General features: G+C 47.7%; 1 protein-coding gene across 1 annotated transcript in view; it reads left to right on the forward strand.

The window, feature by feature from the left end:
* Rab22a (RAB22A, member RAS oncogene family) overlaps positions 1 to 12,904 on the forward strand; it is a 72,978-nt gene extending 60,074 nt beyond the window's left edge. Inside the window, exon 8 of the mRNA XM_069990073.1 lies at positions 12,886 to 12,904. The gene's annotated coding sequence lies outside the window, so the exon portion shown is untranslated. The remainder of the gene's footprint in view (positions 1 to 12,885) is intronic.
* Positions 12,905 to 12,979: the final 75 nt, after the last annotated feature.

Here is a 12,979-nt window from a genome sequence, read left to right on the forward strand (position 1 = left end):
CTTCCAGCCTCTGAGTACCAAAATGGGAAAGATACCACTCCATTAGCAAAGGGCATTTTAATTGCGGACCAGTGGTGCTGGGGCCGCGCACTGAACCTGCGTGGGTGGTATACCATCATCAACATTAAAGTCGCCAGCAGTTACTCAGATGGTGGGGGTCAGGTCAGATGAGGTCTTGTTTGCATATCAATGAGAATACATCAGAGCTTTCAAAACAAAACAAAACAAAAATCCCAAATACCAACAAATAGCTTCACAGCAGATGGGTAAGGGAAGGCAGAGATTCACCTGGCCAACATGGTGCCTTGCTGTTTGAATCAGTCAGTAATGGAATCATGGGGAGAAAAAAAACATTCAGATTGTTTTACTTGACTTTAGGTTTGTTTTTGGTTTTGGTTTTCCTTGTCAGTCATGGGGCCTGGGCACTGTCTCTGATCACTTTTTGCTCAGTGCTAGCGCTACACCACTTTGAGCACAGTGCCACTTCCAGCTTTTGAGTGGTTAATTGGAGATAAAGAGTCCGGTAAGGACTTGCTCTGCCAGGGCTTCACACCACAGTCTTCAGATCTCAGCTTCCTGAGTAGCTAGGATTACAGATGTGAGCCTCCAGTACCCAACAACTTGACTTTGTTTTTATGTGTGCTGTTTCCAACACAGTAACCCCAAGTTAAAGGCTTTGCTTTCCTGTTCTTAACCTCACTCAGCGTGCACTAGAGACAGACAAGAGTGTTGGTAGTGGGCTGGGAAGGTGGCTCAGTGGTAGAGCGCTTGACTCGCATGCATGAGGCCCTGGGTTTGATTCCTCAGCACCACATAAGCAAAAAGAAAAAAGCCAGAAGTGGCGCTGTGGCTCAAGTGGTAGAGCGCTAGCCTTGAGCTGAAGAGCTGAGGGACAGCGCCCAGGCCCAGAGTTCAGGCTCCACAACCGGACCCAAAAAAAAAAAAAAAAGAGTGTTGGTAGCCAAGAGACCTTACAGTTAATGACTTTGTGGGTGTTGGAAGGACAAGTTTTGAAGCCTCTTACATGAAGATGATTTTTTTTCCTCCTCTTCCTTCTCCTCTTCCTCCTCCTCCTCCTCCTAGAGTCTCACAGACTTTCCTGCCTGGGTTGACTTTGAATTGTGATCCTCAGATCTCAGTCTCCTGAGAAGCTAGGATGACAGTAGCCAGGATGACAGGTGTGAGCCACCCCTGCCCCACTGAGGATGCTTATTGAGTACATCAGTTCTTCCCTGAAAAACCATCTCGGGCTGGGAATGTGGCTTAGTGGTAGAGTGCTTGCTTAACATGTATGAAGCCCTGGGTTCAATTTCTCAGTACCACATAAACAGAAAAGGCCAGAAGTAGTGCTGTGACTCAAGTGGTAGAGTGCTAGCCTTGAGCAAAAGAAGCTCAGGGACAGTGCCTAGGTCCAGAATTCAAGCCTCAAGACTTGCAAAAAAAAAAAAATCTCAGCTCAAGTGGTAGAATGTCTGGCTGGAAAGCTCTAGGCCCTGAGTTCAAACCCCAGTACTGCCATAAAACCAAACCAAACAGCCATTAGAAAGAATAAAATAATGTCATTTGCAGGGGAATGGATGGAACTAGAATAAATCATGTCGTCGGGTGCCAGTGCCTTATACCTATAATCCTAGCTACTCAGGAAGCTGAGATCTGAGGATCGTGGTTTAAAGCCATGGGGTGGGGGAGGGGAGGGGAGCAGGAGAATCCATGAGACTCTTCTCCAGTTAACCATTCAAAAGCTGGAAGTGGCACTATTGTTCAAAGTGGTAGAGTGCTAGCCTTGATCAGAAGAGCTCAGGGACAGCACCTAGAACCTGAGTTCAAGCCCTACAACCAACAAAATAAAAACAAATCATGTTAAGTGAGGTAAGCCAAGATCAGAGAGAAAAATGGCACATGATCTGATATGCAGAGATTATATCTGAAATGCACTGGGATATGACAAAGTGCACAGGATTCTAGGTACATATAGTGAAACTGCTAGTATTAGGAGAGAATTACAAAGGTACAATGCCTAAGCACCTCTTCACATAACATACGTACTGAAACAAACTCCTAAGATAATGGAAACGAAAAAGTTTTTTGTTTTTTTCTTTTTCAGGCGATTCTGTATTCTTTACCTTATACCTGGCGTATTCACGTGCATATATATCAGTGCCATGGGGGCACAGAATTTGAGGGACAAGGGTGAAAAGGTGCAGCAGTGGAGCACTGGACATGGATGAAAGTGAAATATACAACTCATGGGTGGAGATGAGGAGGAGGGCATGGAGAGAATGAAGGTGAAAGGAGATGTACTTAGTACCTGACTCATGTAAATGCAACCCCTCTGTATATCACCTCAACCCTTCTGTATACCACCTCTGTAATAGCAGTACAGTTTTCTCAAAGAAGCTTTTGAACCCACAGCGAAAGCCCTTTCAGCATTAGCTGCACTTAAGTGATGGACAAGCCAGACACTGGTGCCCACACCTGTAATCCTAGCTACTCAGGAAGCTAAGATTGAAAGAATGCAGTTCAAAACCAGCCCAAGCAGGAAAGTTTGTGAGTCTCTTATCACTAAAAAACCAGAAGTAGCAATGTGGCTCATGTGGTAGCACCAGCCATGAGAGTTGGACAAAGGTAAGGAATAGCACCGAGGCCCTGAGTTCAAGCCCCAGGACTAGCACAAAAAATACAATGATGCGCAAGTTTTTTTGTTTTTTGGCGTCGTGGGGCTTGAACTCTGGGCCTGAGCGCTGTCCCTGCACTCTTCAGCTCAAGGCGAGTGCTCTACAGCAAGTATTCCACAGCGCCACTTCCAGTTTTCTAGTGGTTTATTGGAGATAAGAGTCTCAGGGACTTTCCTGCCCAGGCTGACTTTGAACCACTATCCTCAGATCTCAGCCTCCTGAGTAGCTAGGATGACAGGCGTGAGCCACCAGCACCTGGCAATGCACAAGCTTTAAATGGTCCTAGAGAGTCTTTAAGGGGAACATTTGGAGAAGTGGAATTAAATTGTACTTAGTTAGCATAGTCTCAGAAAAATGAATGAGTCCATGTCAGTGTTCAAGGGGGCTTTCAGGCCCCTGAAGAACATCACTTAGAGATGTGTTCAGTCAGGGGATGTCAGAGTTGATGTGTGATTTTGTTTGTCCATGGGGAATGCTATGAAGCTTATAGGTACTATAAATAATGACAATCAGTCATGCTATATTTATATATAGCATGCTATATTTATATATTATATATGCTATATAAATCACTGTACCAATAATAGATAGATTCAGCTTTAATATACAACTGTTTAACAAAATTGTGTATTTTTAGTTTTTTGCATTTTTGTGTGGGTCCTGGGGTTTGAACCCTGGGTGTTGTCCCTGAGCTTTTTTGCTCAGGGCTAGCTCTACCACTTGAGCTCTACCACTTAAGCCACAGCTCTACTTTGGCTTTTTTGGTGGTTTATTGGAGATGAGTCTCATGAACTTTACTGTCCAGGCTGGCTTTGAACCATGATCCTCAGATCTCAGCCTCCTGAGTAACTAATATTGCAGGCGTGAGTCACCAGCGCTTGGCAACTGTGTATTTAGTACTGCTTTTTCTACCCTGGGCCCTCTGGGACTTTCTTGTTTCGGTAGCAGAGCCTAAGCAACATAAAAGTTTGTCTTCATTTTTCATAATGCTGTTTTTTTTAATCGACCACATATGGATATGTGTACACACACAAAATGAAGAAAAGACAAATGACTTGAATGGCAAAGTAAAATGAGAAAAAGACAAAAGATTCTGTGTAGGAGACTAACAGGATGGGAGGAAAGGCTTTCCTCAGGAGACCTCAGGCCCAGAGCAAGAAGCAGAGGAGCTGGGACGGGCCGGGACAGCGAAGAGGCGGAGAACCCCTTGAACTGGGCAGATGGTGCCCCAGCTGACTCAGCTGAGAGCCAAAGGTCGCTTCTCTTCTTCTCGGTCCCAGCTTTCTTAGGCCAATCCATCACCCTTTATTATTTGTGTTGTCAAACATTCAAACATTTCTGCCACTGCAAACCCTGCCTCTCTGGCTCAGAGGAATAAATAAATGACAGATCAGGACACGGTGTGAGGCCCAAACAAACACTCTGCATTATCACAGCACAAAGAAATCAGGGCCTCTGTAGGGAATTAAGCTTTCTGAGACATACGGAAATGACAGACAGTTCTTTTGTGACCTCCTTCCCCTTAGGAGGAAGTAACAGACGGTATTTACTACATTTTCCTGTTCCCCTGTTGCTACAAATGAAGAATCATCTGCTTTTACTTAGCTTCATTTAAAGACTCGGGGAGAAAGCGATGCGATGTCTTCACCGAGTTGCAAAAACAAATGATGACAGTGTTTCCAAAATGTTGGTCTGTTTGCAAGATTTCCAACCCTGGGATGAATGCAGGTCTCACAAAATACCAGCTGACAAAAAGACCCACTATGCTGGTGGGGCCAGTCTCGAGGAACCCTAAAACCCTAAAGCTCCCCCCAGTAGCTGACACAAGCAATCTTGACATCTCTTTAAAAACCTTGGTGATCAGACTGAATCTGCCACAGGCACACACACACACACACACACACACACACACACACACACAGCACTGAGAACTTTCAAAGTTCTCTTTTAAACCAAACCCCCCCCCCCCACACACACACACACACAGAGCACTGAGAACTTTCAAAGTTCTCTTTTAAACCAAAGCCCAGAGCCTGGTAGCTGGAGCCCGGAGGGCCTTGGTGAATCTGCCCTGTGGGAGCTCGAAACATTCAAGGCCACTCATGACTGATGGGTCAAGACAGAAACGAGCCCTCCATAGTCACATCTGAACCCAGACGAGACCACATTGTCCACATCCCAGTATGGAGCTGGTAGCCTGTTGGCCTGATGACCGCTACTCTAGATGGCTTGCTCTGGGAACCCAGTCCTCGCTGCATCTCAGCCAGAGTCAAGTTCTACATTTCTAACCCTCCCTCAAGTCACCTCCCCTGGCCCCACCGGAATGTTGCTCACCCACCACCCCATTGCAGCGCCTGGATTTCCCAGCAAGTGTGATTCTGGACTCCCTGTCTAGAAGGCATTGCCCACAGCCTGAGCAGCTTCTCTAGTGAGGGACTAGTAGTCCCCGTGTCGCTGCCTGGGATGGCCAGCATCCCACGTCTGCCACTCCAAATAGGAGTGTAGCTGGAGACCTGGCTTAGCAGTGGGGCACCTGCCTGATGGGCATCCTGAGGTCAGTCTCCAGTGCCACCAAGAAAGTTGGGTTTTTGGTTGTTCTTTTTTGTTTTTTGTTTTTGTCAGACGTAGGGCTCGAACTCTGGGCCTTGGCGCTGTCCCTGAGCTCTTCAGCTCAAGGCAAACGCTCTACCATGTGAGCCACAGTGCCAGTTCCAATTTTCTGAGTGGTTCATTGGGGTCTCATGGACGTTCCTGCCCGGGCTGGCTTTGAACCACTATCCTCACATCTCAGCCTCCTGAGTAGCTAGGCAAGGAAGGCCAGTGCCCGGTAAGGAAGTTTTTTATTCCAAGTTAGAGCAAAGCCAAGACGCAAGGCCCACTCAGGATAAAGACAGCCCACCTAGTCATTGGTGCCTGGAGCGTGCTTCACATTCGCTGTTGTAATTAATCCCTGTGGTGACATGTCACTAGAGAGTCCACGGTCTAAGAATTCCTGAGTGGGGAGAGCAGGGCCCCAGAGTACTCTCCCCCTCTGTCTTTTCCTCTCCCCCGTCTGTCTGTGGTCTGTTGTCTCTCCTTCCGGTGTGGAGGACCTGAGGCCAGTGCTAGGCAGCCTCTGTTCTCTGGTGGGGAGGGAGGCCAGCGGCCAGGACAGCGGAGGCGGAAGACAGGAAACTGCATTGCAGAGCAAGCGCAGGCTTTCAGTCAGATCAATGAAACAGCAACCTTTTCTAATGACGCTTTCACTCGCTGGTTGCATAATACTGTTTTTAACTTTCATGTTTTGTTATTTATTTTGAGTGGCTTGGGAAGAGGTGTACAGAGACGATGGGAGAGGGCTAAGGCCCCGCTCCCTGGCTGGCCACGAGGTCAGCCTGCTCTGCTTTGTTTCCTGCTGGACAGGGAGAGAGACGGGGGTCAGTGTCTCTTTTATGCGGGTCTTGCCTGGCGCTCAGCCGTGTGCCTCTCCTCAAACCATGGCTGGATAAATGAAGGTCACGCCATGGAAAATCACCAGGGCTGGGGAAGAGAGAAGTGTGTCTCTTTTGTGAGCACACATAGACACAGATGGAGGTAGCTCCTGGGCGCCCCCCCCACCTGCTCTCCAGCCCCCTGGGCAGGATCTGTGGGGCACTTGAGAGCTCGTCCCACAATTAAACAGGCCCTCATCCACTGTCGCATCAAGCATTTATCATAGAGTTCTTGGAGGTGTAGGGGGCGGACCAGGAGGTAAATATGTCGCCCTGACCCCTGAGGAGAGCAGAATCTAATTATCTTCTAGAGCTCCTTGGGGGGATTTCCTTAATAAATCAATACGAATGATTTGTAATTAGAATATCAATTATTTGTATGCAAATGTGGCCTTCTAGGTGCTTGGGGACTAGTCCTAAGGATTGAAAAGACTTTCTCCCTCCACTCTAGTTCTTAATTACATTATTTCCTTCATTCATCAGACATTCATTGAGCACCTTTTACGTGCCTGGCACAGAGATGGAGACCTGAAGGGAATTCCAGCCCTCCTTGCTCACAGTTGGAAAGAACCAGAGGGCTTCAAGGCCTTGGAAAGAGCTTTTTTTTGGGGGGGGTGAGAGGGATGAGATTCCATTCCTCAAAGACCACCTAGGGCCTGGAGACCCCCAGCCAAGGAGGAAAAGGAGGAAGGCCTACTCCTGGGGCAAGAGAAGCTCCAGAAAGCACACTTTCTGTGCTTCTGTGACTCCCAGGTGGGCTGTGAGCTGCTTGCTTGGTCTTGGAAAGGATTTTTTTAGTGAATGCTGCGTCTAGGCTTGTCTTGAAACTTCAAACCCTGGCTCCCTGCATCCTTTTTTCCTCCTTCCTTCCTTGGCTCATTCCTCACCCTCCACTGTGAGTCTGCGGTGTGCTGTAAGCCCTTGCTGTGTGTTGTGCTCCAGGTGGAGTGTAAAAATCAAGCAGAGGCAGCTGGCACCAGGACCCATGCTGATGATCCTAGCGACTCTGGTGGTTGACATCTGAGGATTGCAGTTCAAAGCCAGTCCAGGCAAGAAAGTCATGAGACTCTTCTTATCTCTGATTAGCTCCTAAAAAAAAAAAATGCCAGTGGAGCTGTGGCTCAGCTTTGAGGGGGGAAAAAAAGCTAAAGGATAGTGTCCGGGCCCAGAGTTCGAGCCCTAGCACAAGTACAAAAGAACAAAAACAAGGGCTGGGAAGGTGACTCAGCGGTAGAGTGTTTGCCTCGCATGCATGGGACCCTGGGTTCGATTCCTCAGCACCACATTTAAAAAAAAAATACTGGAAGTGACGCTGTGGCTCAAGTGGTAGAGTGCTAGCCTTGAGCTGAAGAGCTGAGGGACAGCGCCCAGGCCCAGAGTTCAAGACCACAACCAGAAAAAAAAATCAAGCAGAAGTGGTGCCTTGTTAAACTTTCTGCTCCCAGTACAGCCAGCTGCAGATGCGGACAAATTAGCACATGTCCCCTTCTGAGGAACGTTTCTCCACGCTCTCATCCTCTACTCCTCTTGGGGAGGTGACTGACCTCCCTGTGCCTCAGTTTCCCCATCTTGTATCAAAGCAAACACGAGCGTGGCTGCATTGTGATGAGCGTGCACAGGTGTGCACAGAACACAGGCCAGAGTCACTGGGAGGAGCCTCAGGTGAGTGGCGGCTGTGGTGGTGGCACTGATTCCAGGAAAAGCATCTTTGAAAGAAATAAATTGGTAAATGCAGTGTGGGTCTGGTCAGATCCCGGAACAGAGTCCAGTTAATGATGTCCTCATGTTCATCTCTGTGCGTGGACAGACAGACATCCCAAGGTTACAGAAAATGATGCCATTAGAGGGCCCTGCATGAGGGGTGTTCTAGAACTCTCTGTGCTGTGTTGTCAACCTTCCTGTAAATGCACAATTACTGCAAAATCAAAAGTTTATTTAAAAAATATATTGTACCCTTTCAGCTAGAATTGACATCTTCCAGTAATTCCAGAAATGATGAGCATGAAGGAAAACAGGAGAAGCACCAAATATATGTTCTCTCGGCCTTTTACAAAACATGGAGTGGATAAAGTCAACTGTTAAAACCCACCAAATACTGTTTGAAGTGGGGGCAAGGGTGAGGGAGCTAAGGAATATAACAAGAGGTGGTAAACTTCAACATACATGGTGTGGCTGAGTGCTGTAATCCCAGCTACTCAGGAGGCTGAGATCTGAGCATCGAAGTTCAAAGCCAGTCTGAGAAGACAAGTCCAACAGACTCTTATCACCTATTAACCAAACATGGAAGTGTGGCTCAGGTGGTAGAACACCAGTCTTGAGTGAAAAAGCTAAGGGAGAGCGTGAAGCCCTGAGTTCAAGCCCAAGTACCGTGACCAGTTTTCAAGAATAAAACCTGAACAGCTTAAGGTAGATCCCCTCTGACTGGCCCCTGGCCGCCCCTTCTCAGTGGCCTGGCCTCCCATCCAGCCCACTCACCTGCTTCTACCCCGTAAACTGGAAGTGTGTACAGCTGAGTCCATTGTTGGCATCCCAGACCCAATGCCAGATGTCCCAGAGCTTTCCACACACTGACCCCAAACCCTGTATGATGCCTTACATGGTAAAGGTACATCACCAACTGACCATGTTTGGGATCTTGAGATGAAGCGATGGGCCGAGATTATTCAGGTGAGTGCTTAAAACAAGGAGGCAGGAGACGGGCTGGGAAGGTGGCTCAGTGGAAGAGCGCTTGCCTCGCATGCATGAGGCCCTGGGTTCCATTCCTCAGCACCACATAAGCAGAAAAAGCCAGAAGTGGCGCTGTGGCTCAAGTGGTAGAGCATTAGCCTTGAGCTGAAGAGCTGAGGGACAGCGCCCAGGCCCAGAGTTCAGGCCCCATGTCCAACAAAAAGAAAAAAAAAAAAAAAAAAGGAGGCAGGAGAATACAAGGCAGAGAAGGCATTGTGGAGACAGATGAAGCACAGGTCTGAGAGAAGATTCTGGTGCCACACTGATCACACTGAAGTTGGGGGATGTGACCAGGAGACAGGGACAGAGTGAGCGCTGGAAGCAGGAAAAGGTGAGGAACTGACTGACATTTCCTAGAGCCTCCATCTGTATGGCAGCCCTACCCACACTTAGATTTTAGCCTCATCAAGCCCATTTTGGAGGAGGCAAAGCCCAGACCTGTGAGTTGTCACTTAAGCCACTTCACTGCCACAGCCAAAGGAAGCCAATCCACAGGCTGTCACCATGCCAGCCACAGAGAGCTGGACCAAAGAAGTGTGACATGTCATCCATCCTTGCTTTCCTGTGAGCCTCAGGACCTGCGCATGTTATGCTTAGAGGACGCTTTTCGACCTCATTTGTCCTTCCTTCCTTCCTTCCTTCCCTTCTTCCCTCCCTCCTTCCTTCCTTCCCTCCTTCCCTCCCTCCTCTTTTTTTTTGGGGGGGGGTCCGGTTGTGGGGCCTGAACTCTGGGCCTGGGCGCTGTCCCTCAGCTCTTCAGCTCAAGGCTAGCGCTCTACCACTTGAGCCACAGCGCCACTTCCGGCTTTTTTCTTTTTTACTTTTGTGGTGCTGAGGAATCAAACCCAGGGCCTCATGCATGCAAGGCAAGCGCTCTACCACTGAGCCACCTTCCCAGCCCTCTCCTCTGTTTTTTCTGATATAGTAAGATCTCATAATCTTGGGGGGCATGCACCAGCACTGGAGCTTGAACTCAGCCTCAGCACTGTCATTTAACATTTTACAGATTGAACCACAGCTCCACTTTGGGTTTTTGCTGGTTAATTGGAGGTAAGAGATTCATGGACTTTTCTTCCTAGGCTGGCTTTAAACTATGATCCTCAGATCTCAGCCTCCTGAGTAGCTTAGATTACAGATGTGAGCCACTAGTGCCCAGCTCTCTTAAAAATTTAAGACTTTTTTAAAACTACCATTTGAGCTTTTTAAATTTTTCTTCAGCCTCTGGAGTGAAGTTTATTTTTCTCATTCTAGCTTCCTTCTAGTCTATTTTAGCATTAATCAGATTGTAATCTTATAAGTTTAGCATTCATATAGTCAGTCTTTGGTAGATTTAAGAGTGTCAGCCTTGAAAGAAAAAAAAAAAAAGACAGTGCCTAGGCCCCAAATTCAAGCCTCAGTACCAAAACAAAAATAAGGCACCAAGAATGGGGCTGGGTACACGGCTCAAGTGGTAGAGCACCAGACCTGAGTTGCAACCCACATACCGCTGTTAAAAAAAAGTTTTAGGGCTTAATGGTAAAATGCTTGCCTAAAATGTGCAAGGCCCTCGCTTCCATCCCTAGCTCCAAAAGAAAAACAAAAGGACTAAACTTTTTGAATAGTTTTGGAGTTATAGAAAAGTTGCAGAAACAATAAAGAGAACTGTCTACCCAACACCCCATTTCCCCATTGTTAACGCCTCGGTGAGACACATTGATCACAATTAATGAGCCATTATTAATATGAGTAATATGCTATTGTTTCCTCCGTACTTTATATTCTGTACAGATTTCCTTAGTCCTTCTTTTGTGCCTGGATCCCATCCGGGTTGCCACGTCTCTTTGGGCCCTGCCTGGGGAAGGGGACGGTGTGAATTACCCCTTAGACAGTCCTTGTTTAATGACCTTGGCCATTGTTGTGATTCTAGCCAGCTACTCGGTAGGATATCCTGCAGTGTTTCTTGTGCCTTTTTGTTTGTTTGTTTGTTTTGGGCTTGAGTCTCGCTATGTTTTCCAGGCTGTTCTCAAACTCCTCAGCCCTAGTGAAGAGCCTGCCTCAGTCTCCTGAGTAGCTGGATGACAGACACACAACACCAGCCCTGCCTCATAACTCTGTTGGGCTTGTGGGCTTCAGGCATGAGGACCAGGAAGGTGAAGCGCATTTCTTCCCTTGTCATCTGAGGGGCCTTTTCTAGCAGCAGGGCTGATGGGATGAGCAGCTGGACTTGATCTCTGGTTCACAGGGGCTGCTCATGTTACTGCACTTCACCCTGCTGTTCCTCTTTTTCACTGTTCTGGGAGGACAGCCACCGAGCACACTCCCTCCCCTTCACCCCCCAGCAGGTAGGAAGGTCTGGCCCACCCCCTTTGAGGGAGGAGTAGCTAATGTAAACTACTTGGAATTTTTCTCTATGGGAGATTTGCCTGTTCTTATATATTCTGTATTTATATAGATGTTGCCTCAAGGATATTCTTTTTTTTTTTTTTTCTTTTTCTGTTTTTGTCAGTAGTGGAATTTTGAACTCAGGGCCTTGGGCTTGCTAGGCAAGACCCTCCAGTACTTGAGCCACACCCCCGGCCTTTTGACTTGTTTTTCAGATAGGATCTTGCATGGTTTTTGCCCAGGCAGCCTGGATGGCCATCAACCTACTTACATTTCCTACAGAACTGGGAAGACAGGCGTGGGCTCTCACCCCCCAACTTTTGTTGCTGAGGTGGAATCTCATTTTGCCCTTCTGGTTTCAAACCACAGTCTTCCCTGTCTGCACTGGGACATAGGCACATCGCTGGACTTACAAATAGGAGGGAGCCAGCAGGCCTGGCCGGGGTATTTATTTTCTATTCTGGGTCATACTCCAATACTATATTATATATTTTCATTTCTCAAAATGTCCCCTCCTCCATCACTAGTGGTGCTTTTAGTGGGCTCTTGGGGCCCGTGACGTGTTGATGGTTTTGTGCGCTAAGCACTTTATTACTTTCTGCAGGTTGCTCCAGGTTCCGCTGATACAGCCCCTTCTCTCAACCTGCAGTCCCTCCGTTTATGGAGGAGTTGGGCCTGGTGTGGGTGCAATACATCTTTTTTAAATAATTAGTGTGTGTTGGGCTGGGAAGGTGGCTCAATGGTAGAGCGCTTGCCTTGCATGCTCAAGGCCCTGGGTTTGATTCCTCAGCACCACATAAGCAGAAAAAAAAAAGCTGGAAGTGGTGCTGTGGCTCAAGTGGTAGAGTGTTAGCCTTGAGCTGAAGAGCTGAGAGACAGTGCCCAGGCCCAGAGTTCAGGCCCTATGACCGGACCCAAAAAAAATAAATAAAATAAAATAATTTGTGTGTGTGTGTGTGTGTGTGTGTGTGTGTGTGTGTGTGTGTGTCTGTGTGTGTGTGTCTGTGTGTGTGTGTCTGTGTGTCTGTGTGTCTGTGTGTCTGTGTGTATCTGTGTGTGTGTGTTGTAGGGCTTGAACTAGGGGTCTGTGCCCTGTCCCCTGTCCCTGAGCGCTCTCACTTGGAGCCACAGCATTACTTCCATCAATAAAATACTTTCAACATGGAAACCATTTGTCAGAGTTCTGTTTCTGGCAAATGTGGAGAGAGGACCTAACCGAAACAACTTGTGCTGGAGATGACATTTTTAAATACAAGGTAGCCAGGCCCGGGGAGGTCGCGCCACGCTAAGGGACGGTGAAACTCACTGATACACTGAATCCCAAGATTGTTTTCTTTCTTTCTTGGTGCTGATATTGAGGCTTGGACTTAGGGCCTGGACGCTATACCTGAGCTTTTTCATTCAAGGCAGGTGCTCTACCACTTGAGCCACAGCTTTACTTCAGGTTTTTTGGTGCTTAATTGGAGATAAGAGTCTCATAGACTTTCCTTCCTGACCAGGCTGACTATAAACCTGATCTCAGATCTCAGCCTCCTGAGTAGCTAGGATGACCGGCATGAGCCACCAGTGCCAAGCTCCAAGACTGACTTTTGTCCCTGGGTATGGTGGAAGCTGGTGACAAGAGCTTTCATTTTCTCTTTGGGGTTTCACAGGATGGAAGTGAAAGTTGAGGATCTACCAGGACCCCTCAGGGTCCTGCCCAGAAGAAGAGAGTCAGGTTGGAGGCACTGCTGGGGAGCTGGGACG

This window comes from Dipodomys merriami, unplaced genomic scaffold (assembly GCF_024711535.1).
Source record: "Dipodomys merriami isolate MVZ:Mamm:240054 unplaced genomic scaffold, mDipMer1.0.p SCAF_39, whole genome shotgun sequence".
In the NCBI taxonomy this organism is placed as follows: domain Eukaryota; kingdom Metazoa; phylum Chordata; class Mammalia; order Rodentia; family Heteromyidae; genus Dipodomys; species Dipodomys merriami.